Genomic DNA, 19,884 nt, shown 5'->3' with positions numbered 1-19,884 from the left:
TACTTCTCTGCTTGGCAGTCTGTGTATCTTGTCCATTGGTGCATCTGTGGTTGCGAATGATTAGCTGAGAAGCTTTTTTTTATTTTGCCAGACAGAGGGCAAGTGATCCTGAGAAGTTAGGAGGTGATATGTGTTTAACTTGCTTGTTTTTCTTGTTCTGAATGCAGATAGGGAAAGTTTGTGAGCCACTAATCCAGTTGATACAACAGTCGTGACTCTTAAGAGTAGTCTCAGTATTGTATCCATGTCCTGCTCATATGGAAGCAAAGACAAGATGCAAGGGATGTGGTTTAATTAGACCTCGGTTTTATTAGCTTAGCCATCTGGGATTTACTGGCATAAATTTGTACAGTGCAGGTCAAGATCCTTTCTTTAATCATTTCCTTCTGCTGTAGGTTGCTGTCAGTGCCCCATTCCCACACAGCTGGTCCCCAGCCTTGTTACTGGGACCCCACTCTCTATGCTTTTAATCCAAATGATAAGAGGTCTGGAAAAAAGATTGTCTCTTTGGTGTACTTCAGTCATTAACCCCAAACATCATTCTTAGCTTTTTTAAGAGTCACTTTCTCCTAACTTCCTTCTCCATTTCAGACTTTTAAATCCAGCTTGAAGATGAGGTATAAAGTGGAAGGATAGAGTCATGTTCCTTATTTTTGCAGTTGTGGTAGAAGGCATGCTAGAGCTAGATCAGTAGGCCCATTAATTCATGTTACTGTCTCCAGAGGGATATTGGTTCATTTTCTTTTTCTGACTTGTGCTTCAGCTCTACCTCCACATCTTCAGGTTCTATGGCAGAATTTTTTTTACTTTTTGGGCAATAAAGAAAATATTGATTGAGCTATCTCAGTACAGCCTTAGTCTTACACGTTAGTTTGAGGGAAATATTATTTGTTTAAGTGAAAAGTATCATTGAATTTATATTAAATCTAAATATAACCCCTATTTTTAAGTTATATCAGAAGACCTGGGCAGATGTTCTGGGAGCAGAATGTAACACCTACCTGGGAAGCTGAAGGCTTGATGTAGATCATCAATTTCTATTCTATTCTACTGTTTTGTGGCTTAATTCATAGAAAAATTAACCTCCCCAACAGAATCTTCCCCAATTAACTTTGCCTTGCCCACAAAATCTGAAGAGATCTCATACTTCAACAGCGGGCTCCTTGTCATGTACCTAGGTGCAGTGGACATTTCTTAGGCTTATTTTATTTAAATAAATAAATAAAGTACTGCAGAAGTACTGTAGAGAAATAATATAATGAGAGCTGAGATTGTGATTGATGTAATACACTAATAAGTAATTAATTGCACATGCTTTCTGTAGCTAGAAACTTCATGAGATACTCTTTCAATTGAAATGATCCAAATAAAAAGTAATTTTTCGCTTCTGAATTTGAATAATTTACGCCATAATATCAGTATTGCAAACCTGTTTAAATCAAATGCTGTTTCATTCACTGCTGAAAAAATAGTTAATGTTGACTGTCAGGAGCCATGGAGTTTACATCTGTACATCATAAATTTCACTATCATCTGCTCCTTCTTCTACTTAAAAAGAAAAAAAAAAACGCTTAAAAAAGAAGGGGAAAAAAGAAAAAAAAAAGCCTTTGAAGGCATCAGAGCCTTTTGTTTGATGTGTGGAACAAGATTAATAAAAACGTGCCACTACATTAGCTTTTAAATAGCTAGCATGAGACAGTTGCTGCTGTCTATGCTCACCACAACTTTAATTTATGTAGATAACATGTTTTAGACACATGATAGTTTTAACATTGAGTTAGGCCTGTTTTTTGGTGAAGATCTCAAATTCATGAGTTTGTTTATCTTCTAAGTAAGGACAATTAACTGGGCAATGCCAAAACACAATAGCATTTGTTATTTTAAAGAATAAAAGGAAAGTATTTCATGTACTCAGCTGGTTTACAGGTGTGTAAGCTTTGTAGTCCATTGTCTTGCTCCAGCGTGGCATTGTGACAATTCGTCCAATATGACTAAAAGAGATAAATATTGGAAGAGAAATTACCTTTTCAAATGTTAAAGATTTATTCTGATTTTATAATAATTTATATTACTACAGATCAGAATCGATTTCTCTTCACATACTTGAAGAAACTGTGAAAATAATGGAGTTTAGTTGCACTGTTTGAAGTAAGGGAAAGCATCTAAATAAATATTTCTTTAAATTTTGAATCATTGTAAGCATCCTATCTACATTCTCAGATCTTAGAATTTTAATCTTAGCATTGTAACAATATTTACGTAAATACTAAGTTATTTTCATGTAGTTAAGACAAACCTGCAGCTTGTTTGAGTACCAGCCTTAAGGTGTTACAGTATGAATTGCTGAGTCACTTTTTCTTAGCAATATTTGGTGGGTTTAAACTTCTGAAGGAAACTCCATAAAATGGTATGCTACTGCACCAAATACTTCAGAGGGTGGAAAAGTGAATGGAAAACAATCTGTTTAGGTATAGGGTTGTTTTCTTTTCCTGTCATGTACAGTTCTATACAATAGTCAAAGATGTCGATGTATTGATTGAAGTTGCTGTGTCATCATTTTCATTTACATAAATTCTGTAATGTACATTATAAAATAAATTAATTTGGGTCTTACGCACTAAATCTTCTCTCCAAATGTGCTGTAGAAAGCTGATTTGCAAAATATTTCAAGTTTTCAAAACGAAAGTAATATAATTCATTTTGTGTTTTTAAGCTCATGATGCATTTCTTTTTAATTTTAAAGGCTAAACATTCAGGACAATGTGGAACCAATCAAGGTCCATTAACAGCTGGTTGAGAAAAGCAGTGCTCTTTCAGCAAAGGGAGGAAAATTTCTCCAGCTTCAAGAGATAATTGCAACTTGGTCAGTATATTCCCATGCTCTCATCACGTAAGCCTGCTTAAATGGAAAAAAAAATATACCCAGTCCTTGATTTCTAGTCAATACTGAGGACATGAAAATGTACCACATACTACATTTCTCTCAAGCTACTCCAAATAGAGTAAGGACTTTTCGTCTTAAAATTTATTTTTTTTTTCAGAAGGGTATAGCAGGTGTTTAATGATTTTATCTGCAAAGTCATCTGAAGCAGATTGTGAGGAATGAACTGAGTTATCTGGCTATTGAAAGACACTCATGATTTAAAGAGGGGACTTTGCCTTAAATATGCTACCCCCCCTCACTTTATCAGAGCAGGTTTGGCTCTTTCAGTCTCACATTAGGATATAACTTGTGTTCATATGTTCATGGAAATTATTTTAGAGGGCTACTGTAAGTAATAACTTTCCTTATAAAAAGAGCATTTTTATGAAAATATCACCAGAACATGCAATTGCATGGTAGATTCTGTATAGGTTTTAGTTATTCAGCTCTTGTCTCCTTTTTCCTATATGTCTTTGGAGAACTGCATGTCCATACAGAGGTGATTTGGTAATAGCTTGGAAATGGGAGAGTTCCTGTAAGTAGGAGTCCTAACTGCAATAGAACTTTATAAAGTATCCTAGCCTTATGAGGTGGAAGCACTTAATATCCTTGTGAACTCTTACTGCTGCCTGCTGCTTATTATTTTAGCATGCTAAATAACACTTGTGACATTAGATTTTTGTTCCGTTCCTTTTTTCCCTGTGTTGTTCTGTTTCTACATTTTGCTTTGTTTTGCCTCCCTCCCCTTCTTTGGTGTAATACCTATATCCTCCCTGCCAAAGCAGCTCTCCTGTTAATAGCTCAAATCTAATTTTTCTTAGGGTGAGCTATGCAGAGTGTAAATTCCAGGGGAGACAGGTTTCACATGGCTTTTTCTGTTCTTAAATAGAAAGCGATAAGTGAACTGTTCCATTTTAAATCATGTGCCACTTTTTGGTAATTTACAACAAACGTCAAGTGCTTGTGCCTCTTTCCTGGCAGCAGCTGAATGGAAACACATGCACAGGATTTAAAGTGGTATTTGAAGACATTGTTTCTAATATTCACAGTGAAAGGTGCATTTTGAATAACGATGAGTGAGTGTTCTGTCTCTTTTTTGTTGTAAGAGAATGCCTGCAATGGTTTTCTGATTTCCAATCATTTGAATGTTTGAAACATGTCTACTAAATGTGAATAACTGTAAAATCCAAAATTTCTAGTTTAGATGGCATGTAACATACTTATCAACACAGCAGCTTTTAGTTCTTTTTGTGTTTATCTTGATTTTTTTTTTGTCTATTGAGTTCATTATCATTTACTTTCCGTTTCTACCAATTGAAGCCCATATAATTTGTCCATGTTCATCTTTGAACTTGAGTTGGCCCAAAATGTGAAACCACGGAATGATAGGAGCCTATAATCCTGCTGCATCTAATGATACTGAAGTTGAGCTTCTTACCAAACATTTACCTGACAGTTTTGTTGCTGTAGAATTTTAATGTAGCTAGTTGAATGAAGGAATTGTGCAATCTGCTTAGAGGAACCAGGGACCCTGAAACTGCTAGGAGTATGCAGTTTATCCCATTGGTATATTTATTTGCTTTAATTACAGACTGAGTTTTCAGGATTTCATGACTTATAATATGGAATGTGTTAATCTGTGGAACTGCAAGGTAAAATACTATAGAGGGTCAATTCTTTTGAACTATTGGTACAGTAGTTTCACATCTGCAATGGAGAGCAGTTGATATTCATTTGTGCAGTATTTCTAGAAGGTGTATATCCATTTTCTTTAAAAGAGTTATTTCTAACTGACAACAATATCAAGACGTGTTTCCCAAAGAAAGAAACTTCCAGACTAGAAACATTAACCTAAAATTATCCTCCTGATTGTTGTCATGACCTGAGTTTTGGGATACTCCAGGGGCAGCAGGATAGAGAACAGTTTGGATATAATGGGAAAATGTGCTGACAGATATAGAAGATGATCCAGGTAAAAAATGAATTTTGGAAGAATATAAAAATAATGAGGGTAAAGTCGTGGTCCTCTCAAAGTTAATGAGGAAAACTAATTCAAAATGGTCAGGAGAGTAGCAGAGAGACTGAAGAAACAGAATGAAGTGGAAGCAAGGAGATTTTTCAGGAGGATGTTTTTAGTGTTTTTAATGAGATTGTTCAGTAGAAAATACGATTGCTGGATTTGTCTTCAGCTCTTTTGGTAATGAAGGAAAGAGATGAGGATGAAATGGTCTATGAAAGGCAGCTTTGCCAAGGTGTTTAATTCGTTTGGTTTTCTCCCTGTACTGGGGTTGGAGCGACACAAGTTATTGAAATGGAAAAGAACTTCAGAAAAAAAATTGAAACAGAGATGGATGAAAAGATGAGTTCACTTGGACACTTGGAAGGGTTATAGACTTTAAGGATTCTGATTTTGTTAAGAAAGGAAAAAATGTGGACAGATATGAAAATGCTTGTAAAAATGCTTTTGAAGGTTGTAATTTTTTGAAATTACTGCAACAGAGTTCACAGATATAGGACAGAGCAAGAAGAGCACTGCAAAAAGATTGTTAAAAATTGTGGAGCAATATACATCATTAACTCTCTGAAACAAGATTGCTAATATTTTTTTATTCTCCACAATATTTTCCTTACTCAGAAATAAGATATGAAAGGTTGAAGATCAGTTTGGTGGTTGGTTTTTCATGTGGTTTTTGTTTGTTTCTTGTATATTCAGACTGCAAGTGAACCCAAACAATCTACAGGATTCACATTCAGCTTCTCCATTTAACTACTTTGTAGGGATATTATATGGGAAAAATGAAGCTAAATGTCTTTTGTCTACAATCATTAAACATTATCTATACTCACATATGTATTTGGTACAAATTTTCATAGAATCATTTTGTTAAACAGAAGATTGGCTTGTGGATTGTTTTGTTTCAAGTTATGCTTTGAATGTGATTTACGTTGAAATTCTTAATGAATAAGACCTTATTAAAGCTTTGTGGAATGTAGGCACTATAACATTAACTAATATTCTAGAAATAGAGACTCTATCAGCATCCTCAATTTAATATACAATTGGTTAAATATGCCTTAATATAATCCATTGAAGTAAATGAAAATGTAAAAGAAATCAGAAGGCCCTTGTTAAAATACTGCTAGTAGGGAATTGAGTGTATTAGGATTATGAAACAATGATATATCTACAATTAAGGGTTAACAGAGCTGTGGCAATTTTTGTGATTAGCATAACTGTGGTCAACATTCATTTTTGCTTGCTACTGCAGTGTTTTTTGGTCAGCATGTCTAACCACTGTAACCACAGCAAAATCTTTTAATTGCTGAACAGATGTATTTCTTGGTTGTTTTCATCATGACTGAACTGAGGGTTTAATGTTCATGAGAGCACCAAGACTGCCACCTTCTCTTGGCCATGTGGAAAGAAAGTTGCTTTCAGTTACTTGGATCAAGAGTGTCTCCTGCTGACCACATTCAGAATATATATTAAATACTGCCATGAGAGACCATTGTTGGAATATACAGCGTTGTAACATTCTGCTAGGTGTGATTTATTTTATTTTTTTTAATATTCCTTCCTTCCTTCCTTTTTATAGAGCCTAAACAATTTGAAGACCTTCCATGATGTTTTATTAGCAAAGGTGATGAACTGAATGTACGTCTTAAAGAGGAACAGATAAAATGCCTCCATCTTCAGAACGGATTGCAATCAGTAACTATTTCAAAGAGAAGGAACGAAGAGGTGAGGTTGTGATCAAGAGCACAGAATCATTCAATGTTGTAACAATAAATTGGAAAGAGAAATGGATCATTTCATTACAACCACCTTTTAATGGCCAGCATTTTTGCATTTTTGTTTGCCTATTTGAACAGTGCAACTTTACCACGGCTTACCCGTTGCTAGCAGTGGATAGACCAGTGTCTGCAGTTACTAGATAATTTTTTTTTCCTTTTTTTTTTTTTAATGGAGGAAAAGAGGCATAAACCCATTCTTTGCTAATGTTATTTTTAGGAAATTTATTTGACGTTGACGGGAATTTTGCCAAAGCCAAGCCTGCAGAACTGGATCTGAAAAGTTTTCAAAGAGCAAGTATGAATTTGTCAGTTGACTCTTATTATTTAGTCAGTATCCAAGAAAACAATTCGTTTGGATAAAAGGTTTGGAGGAATTGTTTTCATATGACCTTGTAATGCAAATCTAGCAATGCTTAAACTCCCTCCAAAGGAAATGGTGCCAGATGTGGTTGACCATTATAGTTACACAGATGGCTCCAACTCCAATGAAATACAGTAAATATGAAAGAAATTCCACATGAATTCAAGTAAAAGTAATCTTAAAATTCAAAGGAAGAAAGCAACACAAGAGGACTCAATTCAAACTGACATAAACATTAGCATTATATAGACTCGGATAAAACCTGTCATCTAAAATGTTCTTCATTTAAACATCTGCATTCTGAACTACCGTCATGGTAACTTAATGATTTTTCTGCCATAGTCTTCTGAAAAACTGAAATATATAGCTACATCTTCATGTGAAGTAATTGTACCTAAAGCTGATGAATGCACATATAACTAGATAATGTGGTCGTTGAGGCTTGAAAACATTTTCAGAAGTGTGAAAACTGATGGTCTTTCTTTTTTTGGTGAGATTTATGCTTCCCTTATGGGAGCCAATCAAACTTTAGACAATTGGAGAACACACTGCCTCTCCTCTGTTCCTGTGCAGTACTATGGAATGATAGTGGGTTCAGTGCATCCTATTCCCTGCATATTATCTTCAAAATATAAGGAGAGTGAAGCATATATTACTGCAGGACTTAGAAGCATTGCTTAAGTGCATGTGTGCTGTAAAAACACTTAGTCACACTGTAAGATGCTCTATACTTATACCTGTGTAAATAGGTTAGATGTAGTATGAGAAAAAGACAATACAAAGAAACAGAACTGTTTTTATGAAGAACACAAATCAGGAATATAAACTCTTGCCATATGCTTTAGAGTTTACAATTCATGCTGTAGTATTTTTTCTCTTTAATCTTTCATTCTTCAAATATATTAGATATAGATGCACTTACAGGTACTCAGAACTCTTCCAGTCAGAATGTAGAGTCTGTCCCTTGCAGGCTGTCCCTTCTGCAATATTTTTTTCTCCTCTCTCTTTTTGTGGTTGAGGCTTGTTACATAGCAGAGATGGGTTGATAAATAGGTAGATGTCAGAAAATTTTTAATACATTTTTACATGTAAAATATAATGTTTGTTAACTGATGAGCTTCACCAAAGTGAAGAGTTGAGGAACTGACTCCTGTTTTTTTAAAGAAATATACAATTTCTGATTTTTCACAGAATACAAAAGTGAATAAACTGTTCTGTGCTTGATTAAGATGGACATTTTTCCAATAAATAAAAATGCAAGTATAGAGCAATAATAATTTGAAGACTATAGCACTTACTGTTTAATTTATATGAAAGCTCATTGCATTGCTTTGTCTTTTTGCCTACTGGAAATTACACTGTAAATTATATAATGTATTTAATTTTGTTTCAATCTGAGTTACACATTTTGTTGTGGTTTCAGCAGTTCTCATTCTTTGTCTATGCAATCCTTATTGCACATAGATTGGTAGTTTACAAGTAAATAATGTGTTACAGGCAAAATAGTTATTCTAATTTCTTTGCCTATCTCTGTTTTTTATTTCTTAAAGTAGGAGAAAGATTACTCTTGATGTGCTTCTTAATCAGTATCAGAATTGTTGTTTTACAGTATGAGAAAACTGTTGTCACTTTGTGGTCACCATTTCTTTGAATGGGCAACTGACTTTAGGCTCTGCATGTTTCACAGATTTAAAAGAAATCAGGTGGATGATCCCAATTCTCTACATTAAGAGGTTTTGTATGTGGAAAGAATGGTTTTGTTAGTTGTCAGTCGCTGAGGTTTGGAGTTGTGGATTACTCTGGGATATGCATCTGAATTCCTTTTCTAGTCCCACAAATGTTGCATGCTGCCAACTTTTTGACTTTGGAGCTCTAAATTAAGGCCAGTTCCTTCGCTCATCCCACAAACTCTTTCATGTTTTTCAACCGCAGCCTGAGAAAGGCGCCTTGGTTTCAACAGCAGCAGACCAGCATGTGTTTACTTAATTCCTAAGACATGATGACAGTGGTCTCTGTGCCACTAAAAGCTTTTTTCTTTATTATTTTCTGTGGAAGCTGATTTCTGAAAGTTTTTCACATGCCATATGTTTTATTGGAGTGTCTTCTGTATGACCCATGAACAGCAGTGGAAATCAAAGGAACGGCAGCTGACACTGCAAATTGCTAAACTAGAGATGGCTATCAAATCTGATTTAGCAGACAATGAAATCCTTGACAAGATCAAAGTAGAAACAGGTATATTTCTGTAAAAAACCCCTATTTTCTCAAGATGTAGAGGTCAAGATGAGGAGTTCAGGAATATTGCCCAGAAAATTGGGAAGTAGTTTCTCTTGCTGGTGATCTCAATGCTGCCTTTTAAATGTACATTTGTACAATACACTAAAGTTATGAGTAACTGTTAAGTACAAAAATTGACCCGGTACAGATTATATGCTGAATGAGGCTCCTATCATTTCAGCTGTATTTATTCTTCATCTGTTGGGTTAGTATTTACTCTTTATTCAGTACTTTTTCTCTACATTGGAAGTTCTTATGGAAAAGAGGCCCATCTGACAGTCTCTCTCAAATTAAAAACCACTATTCTGTGTACTGCACAAAGTTACCTGAAGCCCATTCTTGCCCTTGGCCATGTTTCATTAATTTTAATTAACTATTAATTCAGAAATTTTTAATATTTTTAGAATACACCAATTTTTATTTACAGCTATGTGCATTTACAATAGCATATTTTTCTTCTAATCTACTGAACAGATTATTTCATGTGTGTTTTTCTCATGCTGTAGGACAACTTCTCAGTGAATAATTGACCTTGCAATCTCTTCTTTTTTTATCTCAACACTGTGCCAGTATAAAGTTTACAAAAGAAGAGCACAGACAGGAAGTAAACTAAATATTTTTAGTGTTGATTCTTCTAGTGTGTGTCTTTAAAAAGTGTATTTCTGTGAACAGCCTAGTGGAATGAAGTGGGCAAACTTGTTGTGAATAATCTTTATGATGATTATGGCTTGAGTTCATCATGTGCTTACCATTAAGATTCTGAGTAGCTCTATTGACTTCTAATACCAGATTGAATATTTAAACATTTTATTTGACCACAGCAAGTGTTTGCAAAACTGGCCTTAAGTGATAGTAAATAAATGAGTATAGATAAATAAAAATGCCTTAAGATACATTAATATGGAGCTATTACATATTGACAGTTGTTACTGACAGCTTTACTATGCAATGCTGAATTTAAAGTGGTATTAAGAGTATGAAAATTTCATAGGCCATACTATTATTAGGGATAATAAGTAAAATAGGTCTCAGTGGTCTTCAAAGTGTGTACTTTTTATGTACAGGGAAAAACAATGATGATTAGGGGAAGCAAGCTAAGCAGCAGCCAGCATGCAGCACCAACCCCGATCCAAGTGTGCTCTGATCACTGCTGGTACTATTGTAATGGGGAAAAAAATAGAGACTTTGAGTGGATCCTCATGAAAAATAATGTAGCTTTGTGGGAAAACTGAATGGCAGGACCCTCCTGTCACTTCGGTTCCCTAAAGGCTGTTGCAGAAATATTCGTGGAATCACAGAATGGTTTGGGTTGGAAGGGACAACAGTGGGATCATCTGGTCCAACCTCCCTGCTCAGGCAGGGTCATCCTAGAGCACATGGCACAGGATTGTGTCCAGACGGTTCTGGAATATTTTCAGAGAGGGAGACTCCACAGCTTCTCTGGGCAGCCTGTTCAGTGCATGGTCACCCACACAGTACAGAACCATAGAATATCCAGAGCTGGAAGGGAGTCAGCTCCTGACCCTATACAGGGCACCCCAAGAGTCACACCATGAGTCTGAGAGCGTTATCCAATCGCTTCTTGAGCTTTTATTGTTTGGATGAAGTTTATTTTGCCCTCCCTCTATAAATTACCATTATGTAGCAGGAGGAAATGATGAAGAAACTTTGGAATATAGCTAGACATGTATTGTGAACAAGTGGTTTGGCTACTTAAAGAAACACTGCCACAGGTTTTGGCAAAAGCAGGGTTTAATGTGAATTTGTGAAAATACAACTTTACAGAGTTTGATGGCGAGGCTCACTCTATTACTACACAAGTTAAAACAGACGAAGATCAAATTAGAATCAATTTGGAATGATTTACACTGAAGCCAGGAATGCAAAAGGGATTAAGGGTGCCAAGATATGGATGCAAAGATAAGGGTGCAAAAAAGTTTAGCACCACTTAAACACTGAGTATTTTAACATTTACAAAGCGATTCCATAGGGCTCACTACAATTATAAACAGTGACTTAACCACAGATTTGACATAGTAACATTCATACCTCAATCAATTCGTGTGAACACAGGTAAAGTGATGTGTGCACCTATTTCTCTGTGTGTACAGATACCTATCAATGTTAAAGGTATCTACCAGGGGTTCAGTGAATTAATCACTTAAATCCCTTTTGTTTCCTGACAACCAAGAGTTACACCTTAATGAATGTGAGGATGGAGGGGGTGAGTATCAGCCCAGGCCTCATTGTCACTGATGGTCCTGCAAGAATCTCGGATTTGAGCCTTTGTGAGCCTTGAGAGGTGTCCCAGGCAGGGAGAGGTGACCAAACACAGCTCCTGAAGTCCAGGAGTGCTCAACAGACCTCACTTTTATGGGGTTTAAGATGACTGAATTCAGTCATCAGTAAGTTTCCATCCTGGACATAACCCTGTAATGTGTATCCATTGACGAGCTATGATTATGTAAATGAACTCAAAGATAAAGAAGATAATAAGATTACTTTAGAGTAAGTTATGCACTGAAGTTATTTTACCTTAGGTAGCATGTTTGTTCTGTTGTAGCAAGGCTGATTCTTTTTTATATGATATTAGTTTGCTTTTGAAACAGAAAATACTGTATAATTTAAGTTATAAAATTGCTAACTGAATAATGTGCTGGTGGGGTGGGTTTGTTTGGGTTTTGTTTTGTTTTGTTTTTTTAACTGAGTCTTGTAGAACTGAAAGAGCTGAAATATAAATGAATCTGGAAATAAGAGGCTGTATATATGTTGACAGGTACCAAATGATTATAATAGTTATGTTTTCACAAATACACATCATTAGAGAATTTCTTTTTACTGTATCAATTATTTGTTACAGCAGTTGACAACTTCTCATTGTTTCTTGTGCTGCATAAGCAATACCATTGTTTCAAGGCTGTGTATAATGAATGTGGGCCATTACTCTTCAAGTTCTGAACTTTAGTAACTTTTACTACTGAAGGGATGTTATAAAGACTGTAAGTTTATCTTTTTATGTAGCATGTGGTACAGGAGGTTAAACAAGAAAGGCTAGCAGATAAGGTGAAGGAGATGGCTGAAGAAATTCAACAGGAGAAAGAAGAGCTCTCACATCTGTCAGAGGAGCAGTTAGCTGACCAAACACCAATTACTTCTGGAGACGAGACAAAAATAACTGAAGAATTGGAACCAGAAGGTAGAATTCATTTTTATGAATAAGTGACTGTATTTTCTTAATAATTTTATGTCTCTTTCCATTTTCTTAAGCATTTCTTACTAGCAGTAGGAGCTGCCTCATTATGAGAAGCTTCATGACAGAAATTATATTCTGGTGTACTTTATAGCTGAAACTGGGTGGTGGATATGGTGGTGTTATTTTCTTCCCAAATGGAAACTGTATTGTAATTGAATGCAAAAATCTGGTATCTGACCTAGATTCATAAAATATTAAAGGAAACCTGGCTTCTATTTTAAATGTCTTTATATTCTCTCTTAGAACTATGCTGTTCTAAAGACTGTTTTAATGAATGTGCTCCTTTTGTCTGCAGATAACAGCCAATGCTGATATCAGAAATCCTTTCAGACAGTGAGAGGGGTAGTATGTCTTATCATATTTGTGACATAAAGTTGTTAGAGGCAGATTTATTTAAAGATTATAAGAGCTGGGTCATCCTGTTCCACCTCTGAGCTTAGACTGTTTATCATTGAAATAAACCAAGTCCACAATACCAAGTAAATGCACAACCAGAATGCTAAAATTTTATGTTCATTTGCTTGCAGCTTCTGCATAAGAATTCATTAGAAAAATTGGGAAAACATGATGCTGAATCCCTGTTGTGCTAAGTAATTTGCTTCAGAGAAAAAACCTTGAATGCTCTAGACAATAATCCAGCTGCATACAGAACTACTTTTTTATTAAAAAAAAGGATACATTCTTCTCTACATGTGCATGGTGTTAAACATAATCAGAGGAAATCCAGAAATTCAGGCCATGTTCTTATGTAAAACTAACAGTTGTTCGTACCTCATCTCATCACAGGACTTACATCATTCCAATCCTTAACTTTCATCTGGGAAAGACTTTTTTTTTTTTTTTTTTTTTAAACAGAAAAAAATACAGTTTAGATGATTCAAAAGGTCATTGATTTGCAGTGTTAATCTTCTGCAGGAAGATAAGATTTACCTGGCACTTATTCTTCATTTATTAGAAAAGCAAATATATTGTTATCAGATTCCTCAGCAGGTCTCAGATGGACTACAATATGGGGGGGGGTGATTACATTGATTCTTTTAATGTTTCTTTTTCAGATCAAGATGGTAGACAAGATGAGGATGCTGTTGAATCAATAAAAACTGACAGCAATGATGGTATTATTTCAAGTCCAGATCCACAAATATTAAACAGCTGAATCAGTGATCATGGCAATTATTTGGCAAGACAGAAAAAGATTTTAAGCTGAAATGACCTCTGATAATAGGTTTGCTATATCTAACATCACTTTTCAATAAAGTTGTACATGTACAGTATCCAGTCACTTCAGTTGTACTTCTTTTTCTATCATTATTTGTGAACAAGTACACCAATGATGTCCCCTTACTCTTAAAACCAGTAATTAATTAGCATGAAGTCATATATACAAAATAACACAGCATAATACAAATTTGGAAAATTTACTTTGAACAGTATTCCAAAAAAAAAAGAAAATATTTCCTACTTTTAGATCTAACATTGACTGAACTATCTTAAAAAATACGAAACTAGTGCTTAAAATTGATGTTAGTACCTCTAACAGTTAATACTTTTGTCATCTGTCTTAGCCTTCTTTTAAAGGACTAGAGGTGTACTGTGAGATCCTATCAGTCTTCACGGTTTTTAGTGCTCTGCAATGTGATATCCTAGAGGTAGTTTGACTTTTTTAAAATTTTTTTTCAAGGCTTGAGACATCTTACAAAGCAAGTAACAACAAGAAGCAACTCTTTGTATGGGAAATATTGCTCCTTCTTTTTTATGCTGTAGAAGGGATTCAGTAATGCTATCGCCTGTATATTCTTCAGAAAGATACAAAAGGTACTTTTGAAGAAAGAATTGCATTGTATAAAAAATTTTCACCTGTAATTTTGAGAATAATCATTTACAATGACTGCTGCTCATCACTAGTAAGTCAAACACTTGTTCTATACTTCTGTAGTCATCCTGTATTTTATTTTATCACAGTTATTTAAGAACACTTCTGAGAGATTTTTGTGTGTAGATTCATTTCAGGTTCATCAGTTTCTACCTCTCTCCATTGATCTCTTCCTCTGGTAACAAAGTGCATGTTCACAAAGGGTAGATAAAACAATAAAAGCTATAAACTATTAAGACAACATGTTTGATACAAATTGGATTTTAAAAATATGCCTTGGTTTATTTGAATTCTTGGGTTAGTTCTAGAATACAGCATGTCAAAATTGTTATTGAATTTGTATTTTTTTAAGATTAAAAATCACTGCCTTTTATCTTTTGAGATAAATATCCTGCTGGTAATCAAACACTGTAAATAAGACTTGTGATTTTTAGAGATCGTTATGCTAATTATCCTATAAATCTGAGTTGTATGCCAAACTGTTTAAGCCATTTAAGATCATACTGGGGGTTTTTTGCATGTTGCAAATTAGACAGTTCATGGTTATTTCTTAGATATGTTGATCATAAAGGGTATCTAACAGATTTTCCAGTACTTAGCTGTACCACTTGCTTCTTTCTCTTTTCTTCTTGTCTATGATGTATGATTAATCATAGATTACTTCATTTTGTTTCATTTCATTTACAACATTTATGAGCTTCACTTTGTCGGTATGAAATGCTTGTCCCCTTCTTTCCTTTCCAAAGTGGCATAATTAGTGTTAGCATCTTTTTTAACAGGCTACATAAAGTTTAGTGGCTGGATTAAATCAAGTCATTAACATAATGTGCTATACAATTTGCCCCTATCTCTTTTCGTTTCCAGTACATCAAAGTGCCACAGAGTGCCAGTGTAATTGGGCCTTGCTAGCTTGTCAGGTTCAGTCAGGCTGATGGCTGCTGCTTTTACTAAAAAGCTTCCAGGCATGATAATTAATAGAGAAAAGAAGTCTGAGAAATGTAAAAGTTTGGACAGTTCTCTATGAATATTTCATACATTTGAATAATCAGAAGTTAACATTATCAATTTGATGTATAATACATTGATTAAAAGCCTTGTTTCAGATCCTCAAAATAGACATCAAAACTGGGAATTTGCATTTTCTTTGGCATGGTCTTTATATTAAAAAAAAAAAAAAATTACAAAAAAAGTCTTTTCTCTTCCATCCCCTCCTCCCTTTCAACCCCATGTCTACACTGTATCCTTACAGGAGATTATACAGCATTCAGTTATCACAATAAAATTTACTGCTGTCAGCTTCCAAGTTGTCTTAAAATGTGCCATGAGGTAATTACTGGCAAGACCAATTTATTCAGTGCTGGTTCTGTTATTTTCTATAGGTCTCTTTTTCGGTGCAGCTACTGTGAGTGCATTCTGTTGCTTTAATAGCAGTTTTTTGATAACTGTCATTTACCTCTAACTGTAAGTTAAGATCTCAAGTTCTAATTAGTTTTGACATGAAAATCCCTCTTAAACACCATTAAAGAACAATACCAATTGCCCATGATTCTCTTGGTGAATGAAGCCTGTTTGTGCAAATGTGAGAAGATGTAAAGTATAAAACCTATGTATAGCAAAGCAATAGATACTTTTTATTATGCTTTTTTTGTATGACTGCTTGACTAGTGCATTTCCTCCTATGTGATATCTCTTGTTCATTGGAAAAAAGAAAATTATTTGGACATTGTATTGCAGTTTTAAATTTTGGCTGACTTGATTTCTCTTTACGCTAATTTTCTGCAGGACTTGACTGCCTTTAGTCTGTTTCAGGGAGATTTTTGAGTGTTCAATATTTTCCTCAAACTGGCTTGTTTTGTGAAAATCCAATGAGAATTTAGAGAACTAAAATTTTAGAGTTTTAGTATTACCTTGTGTTACTGAGTTGGCTTGATTCTGCTGTGCCAGAAATACTAATCCTTTGTATCCTCCTAGTCCTATCTAAAACCAGTTGCTTTGTGCTTTTCTTCTGTAAGAAACTGGGGAAGTAAAAGTGCTCCACCAGCATATTTAATAAAACAAGAAATAAAATTCATGAAACAGAACCATCTTATCAGAATAAGATACAAGTAACTTATTAAAACTTTATAGTCAGTACTTTCAAGGAGTACTAGTGGGTCTAAGATTAAAAAGGAGCATTTGCCATTCTCCATCATTGAGGTGATTGTTTGTGTTATGGTCACTATAGTCCAGGAACTAAAGTAAAAGAGAGAAAGTTTAAAGAATCCAGGCAATACCTAAGTTGTCTTTTGCCAGTGATAAAGTTTGAAATGACAGAAGTTTGAGTAGGCACTGTGCAGAAATGATGGATTTACAACTTCCATCTACCCCTTGTCAAATATACTTTGAAGTTGTAGTTGGAAGCATGTACTGAAAGTCATTCTTCATGATGGAAGAAATGGAATAAAAGGGTGAAGTAATATCAAAAAACCCAAACAACCACTTTTAAAATGATTGAAAACTACAGAATCTTAAGTCATTAGGTGACTCATTATTTTTTAGGTAACAAATAATACTAATTAGTTAGAATATGAAATTAAGTAGAAAGTCAGATTTAAGGCTGAATGCATAAGCCCACAGGAAAAGCATCAGCAAGAGTCATTTTTAACCCCACTGGTAATTTTTTTGTGGTTATGAATAAGAATGATCCTCAGCTGCTTACTGGAGATACTGTTTGTCGGAGCCTATGGACATGGCAGTATGTTATGGTGACTTTACAAATAGAAAGTAGTATTTTTCTGACTGGAAGTTTAAAAATCAAAGGATAGCATTTGAAAATAAATTTTAATTTTTATTAGTTTTGTTGTCTATATCACCAAGCATAATTTTTTCACACTGAGTATTATGAGAATCAAATTCGATTAATTTTTTAATGTCTATATGGTCCCCACACAATACTGTAATGGCGAGGGGGGGATACATTATCAAATATTAAATAATAAAACTGTAAATAAAAAAACCTAGTTATATTAAAAATGTGCAATTTGATATATTTCTTCCACTACAGCTGCACTCAAAAATTGAGGAATTTGGACTCTGCACTGGATAAAATGGCAGCAACCAGAGTTGTATTCATTGTCACAAATAGATTTTTTTAGTTCAATGTGTTCTCAGTTCTAGACAGAGCTGAGGGGATTGCATCAAACCTAATTATGGTGCTGACCTTGGGCTATTGTGTTCTCCTCCTGGCACGTGGCAGAACAGTGTTGCAGGGGAACATGACATGTGCCTTTCCCTCCCTCACAGTAGATTCACCTCCAGAAGAGCTGTTCAACAAGGAGACATCTCTTTGCCCCAGGTCTTAGGGAGAGTCCAAAGTGGATGCACTATAGGAAGTCCCATCCACTTGGAGAAGGAACAGGGAGCATTTCCACATCCCTCTTTCTGTTCTCACATCTACACCATTGTGGGGAAAAGGTAAAAGTTGAAGATGTTGTTCCTAACATGAAAAGTCAGTGCATACAGAACTAGAATAATTTTTTGTAATATGTATTTTTATGTGTATATGATTCTGTGTTGCCTGTTAATCATAATTACTTAATGAATAATGTTTGTGTCTCTGAACACGTGAGTTACATTGGCATTCCTGTGATAGCATTCATTTGTGGTTCTGTTCTGACATTGTTAATAAGATGATCACAAAAATTTAGCACTTGATAGAGTAAGAGGATGGCTTGTTGTTCAGTAAATATATTTGTCAATCAAGTAATATTGATAGTGATTGAAGTATTGATAGTAAGTGGATGAATAATTGTGATTATTGGAGAATAGCTTGTAGTTTGTCTTCTGTGCTATCCACCTGAAATAGAAGAAAACAAGTGGAAATAGATATATGAAATGTGAGGAGTAAAGTGTACGTATTTTTGACCATTTTTCAATATAGGATTCAAGTTGTCTTACAGTTTAGATGTTCCCTTTATTTTAAGTTTTTCAAGGGCCATATATTAGTTACAACTGTGGATGTAAAAAATAGGAACATTGTTCCTATAAGCAAGGTATTTTCAGCTCTGCTGTTCTGTGCAGAAAGCACTTATTTCTGTGGGATGCTATTGTGTAACATTTGTGTCAGCTGGAATCTTATTTTTCACATCAAAGTCGTAGCCTTTTAGTGTGACCAAAAAGGAAATGAAAATATGGAATATACAGCTTCTTGAAGGTGGCAGTCAAGACTGACTGTGGAATTAATAAAAGGGTTTCTTAATCTCAGACAGATGAGAAAAGTTGAGATGTAAATTTTGTACGAAATGTCCAATGCGTTTAGTGCTTATCCAAATCCTGAAGCTTGTTGGAGTTCAGTTATTCTTCCAAATCTCTGGGTAGCACTAATTACAGAGTTGGTATTAAAAGACAGAGAAAGAATTCTGACATAGACTAAGTATCTTGCCCATGTTTTGTTTCCCTCACCTGAAATGAAAGCACTGAACCAGTTTCTCAGATTCTTTGAAAGCATTTAATAGTCTTTATTTTAATATGTGCCCATTCTCTCTCTTTGAGGAAATTTTGTATTATATCTTGTTTTAAATTCTAAATGTAAAGAATAATTTTATTCCCATTAAAATAGAATGATTTGTGGGCAGTAATTGACAAATTCTCCATTGTTCACTTGAATAGTGCCTAATAAATGAGACCAAGGCTTAAAAAAAAAACTTAGGAAAAGATTTAAATAACATATTTCACTCTGCATCACAGAAAAATAAATAGTTGTTTAAAAATTAATTCCTATCATATGTTGGATGCTATATGTATTTTCAGCCTGGCTACATAATATGAGGGGGTTTGTATTAGTGGTGAAATATGACATGCTAGCTATGCTGTTCTTCAGCAGTTCTATATTTTTTATTTGTAAATACCTTTTTTAACCAGTCTGTGTTCTCCTTTGTATATGCTGTATTTGTGTTTAACATTAATAAAACTCAAAATAGTCTTGACTGTTAAGCTCCAAATTAATTTTTTTTCTTGCAATTTTCTAATAGTATGACTCAGTTATTTGCTTCATGATAAGTTAGAAAGCAGAATACCTGGATTTACCCCATTAGCCTTGAAAAAGTGTAATATTCTTTGCCTACTGTATGCAATTACAAGTGTTAAATATGTCAAACAAATCTTAAAATATGTAAAAGGAATACTTTATAAAACAGGATATTGTATTTGGACTTGATTCATAAGCTACTGTCTGTGTACAAACTAGTCTGACATAGCTGCTAAATACTTTGGGGTGAACAAAACCACTCAGCATATCCCTTTAAATACAGATGCTAATACATCTGTTCAGTGCAAGAAGAAAAGAGTTGTTTCTGAAGTAAAATTAGACAATAGAGCCAATTTCATTTTTTATGCATGTGAATGTAGAGTGCTTGAGGTTATTA

At 34.6% G+C, this 19,884-nt stretch overlaps 1 long non-coding RNA gene across 11 annotated transcripts in view; it reads left to right on the top strand.

The window, feature by feature from the left end:
- LOC120324238 overlaps positions 1-19,461 on the top strand; it is a 32,208-nt gene extending 12,747 nt beyond the window's left edge. For 7 of the 11 annotated variants that reach the window (XR_005565382.1, XR_005565387.1, XR_005565380.1 and 4 more), the window contains 4 exons: positions 2,744-2,863; positions 6,520-6,665; positions 12,378-12,552; positions 13,665-19,446. This is a non-coding gene — a long non-coding RNA (uncharacterized LOC120324238). Of the gene's footprint in view, positions 1-2,743; positions 2,864-6,519; positions 6,666-12,377; positions 12,553-13,664 lie in introns of all 11 variants that reach the window. The other 4 variants (XR_005565383.1, XR_005565385.1, XR_005565381.1 and 1 more) reach the window with 3 other exon arrangements.
- The last annotated feature ends 423 nt before the right edge of the window (positions 19,462-19,884 follow it).

The sequence above is a fragment of the Pipra filicauda genome, unplaced genomic scaffold, assembly GCF_003945595.2.
Source record: "Pipra filicauda isolate LSUMZ 115617 unplaced genomic scaffold, ASM394559v2 scaffold46_size3722508_pilon, whole genome shotgun sequence".
Lineage (NCBI taxonomy): Eukaryota > Metazoa > Chordata > Aves > Passeriformes > Pipridae > Pipra > Pipra filicauda.
This window is presented reverse-complemented; position numbering and strand designations above follow the sequence as displayed.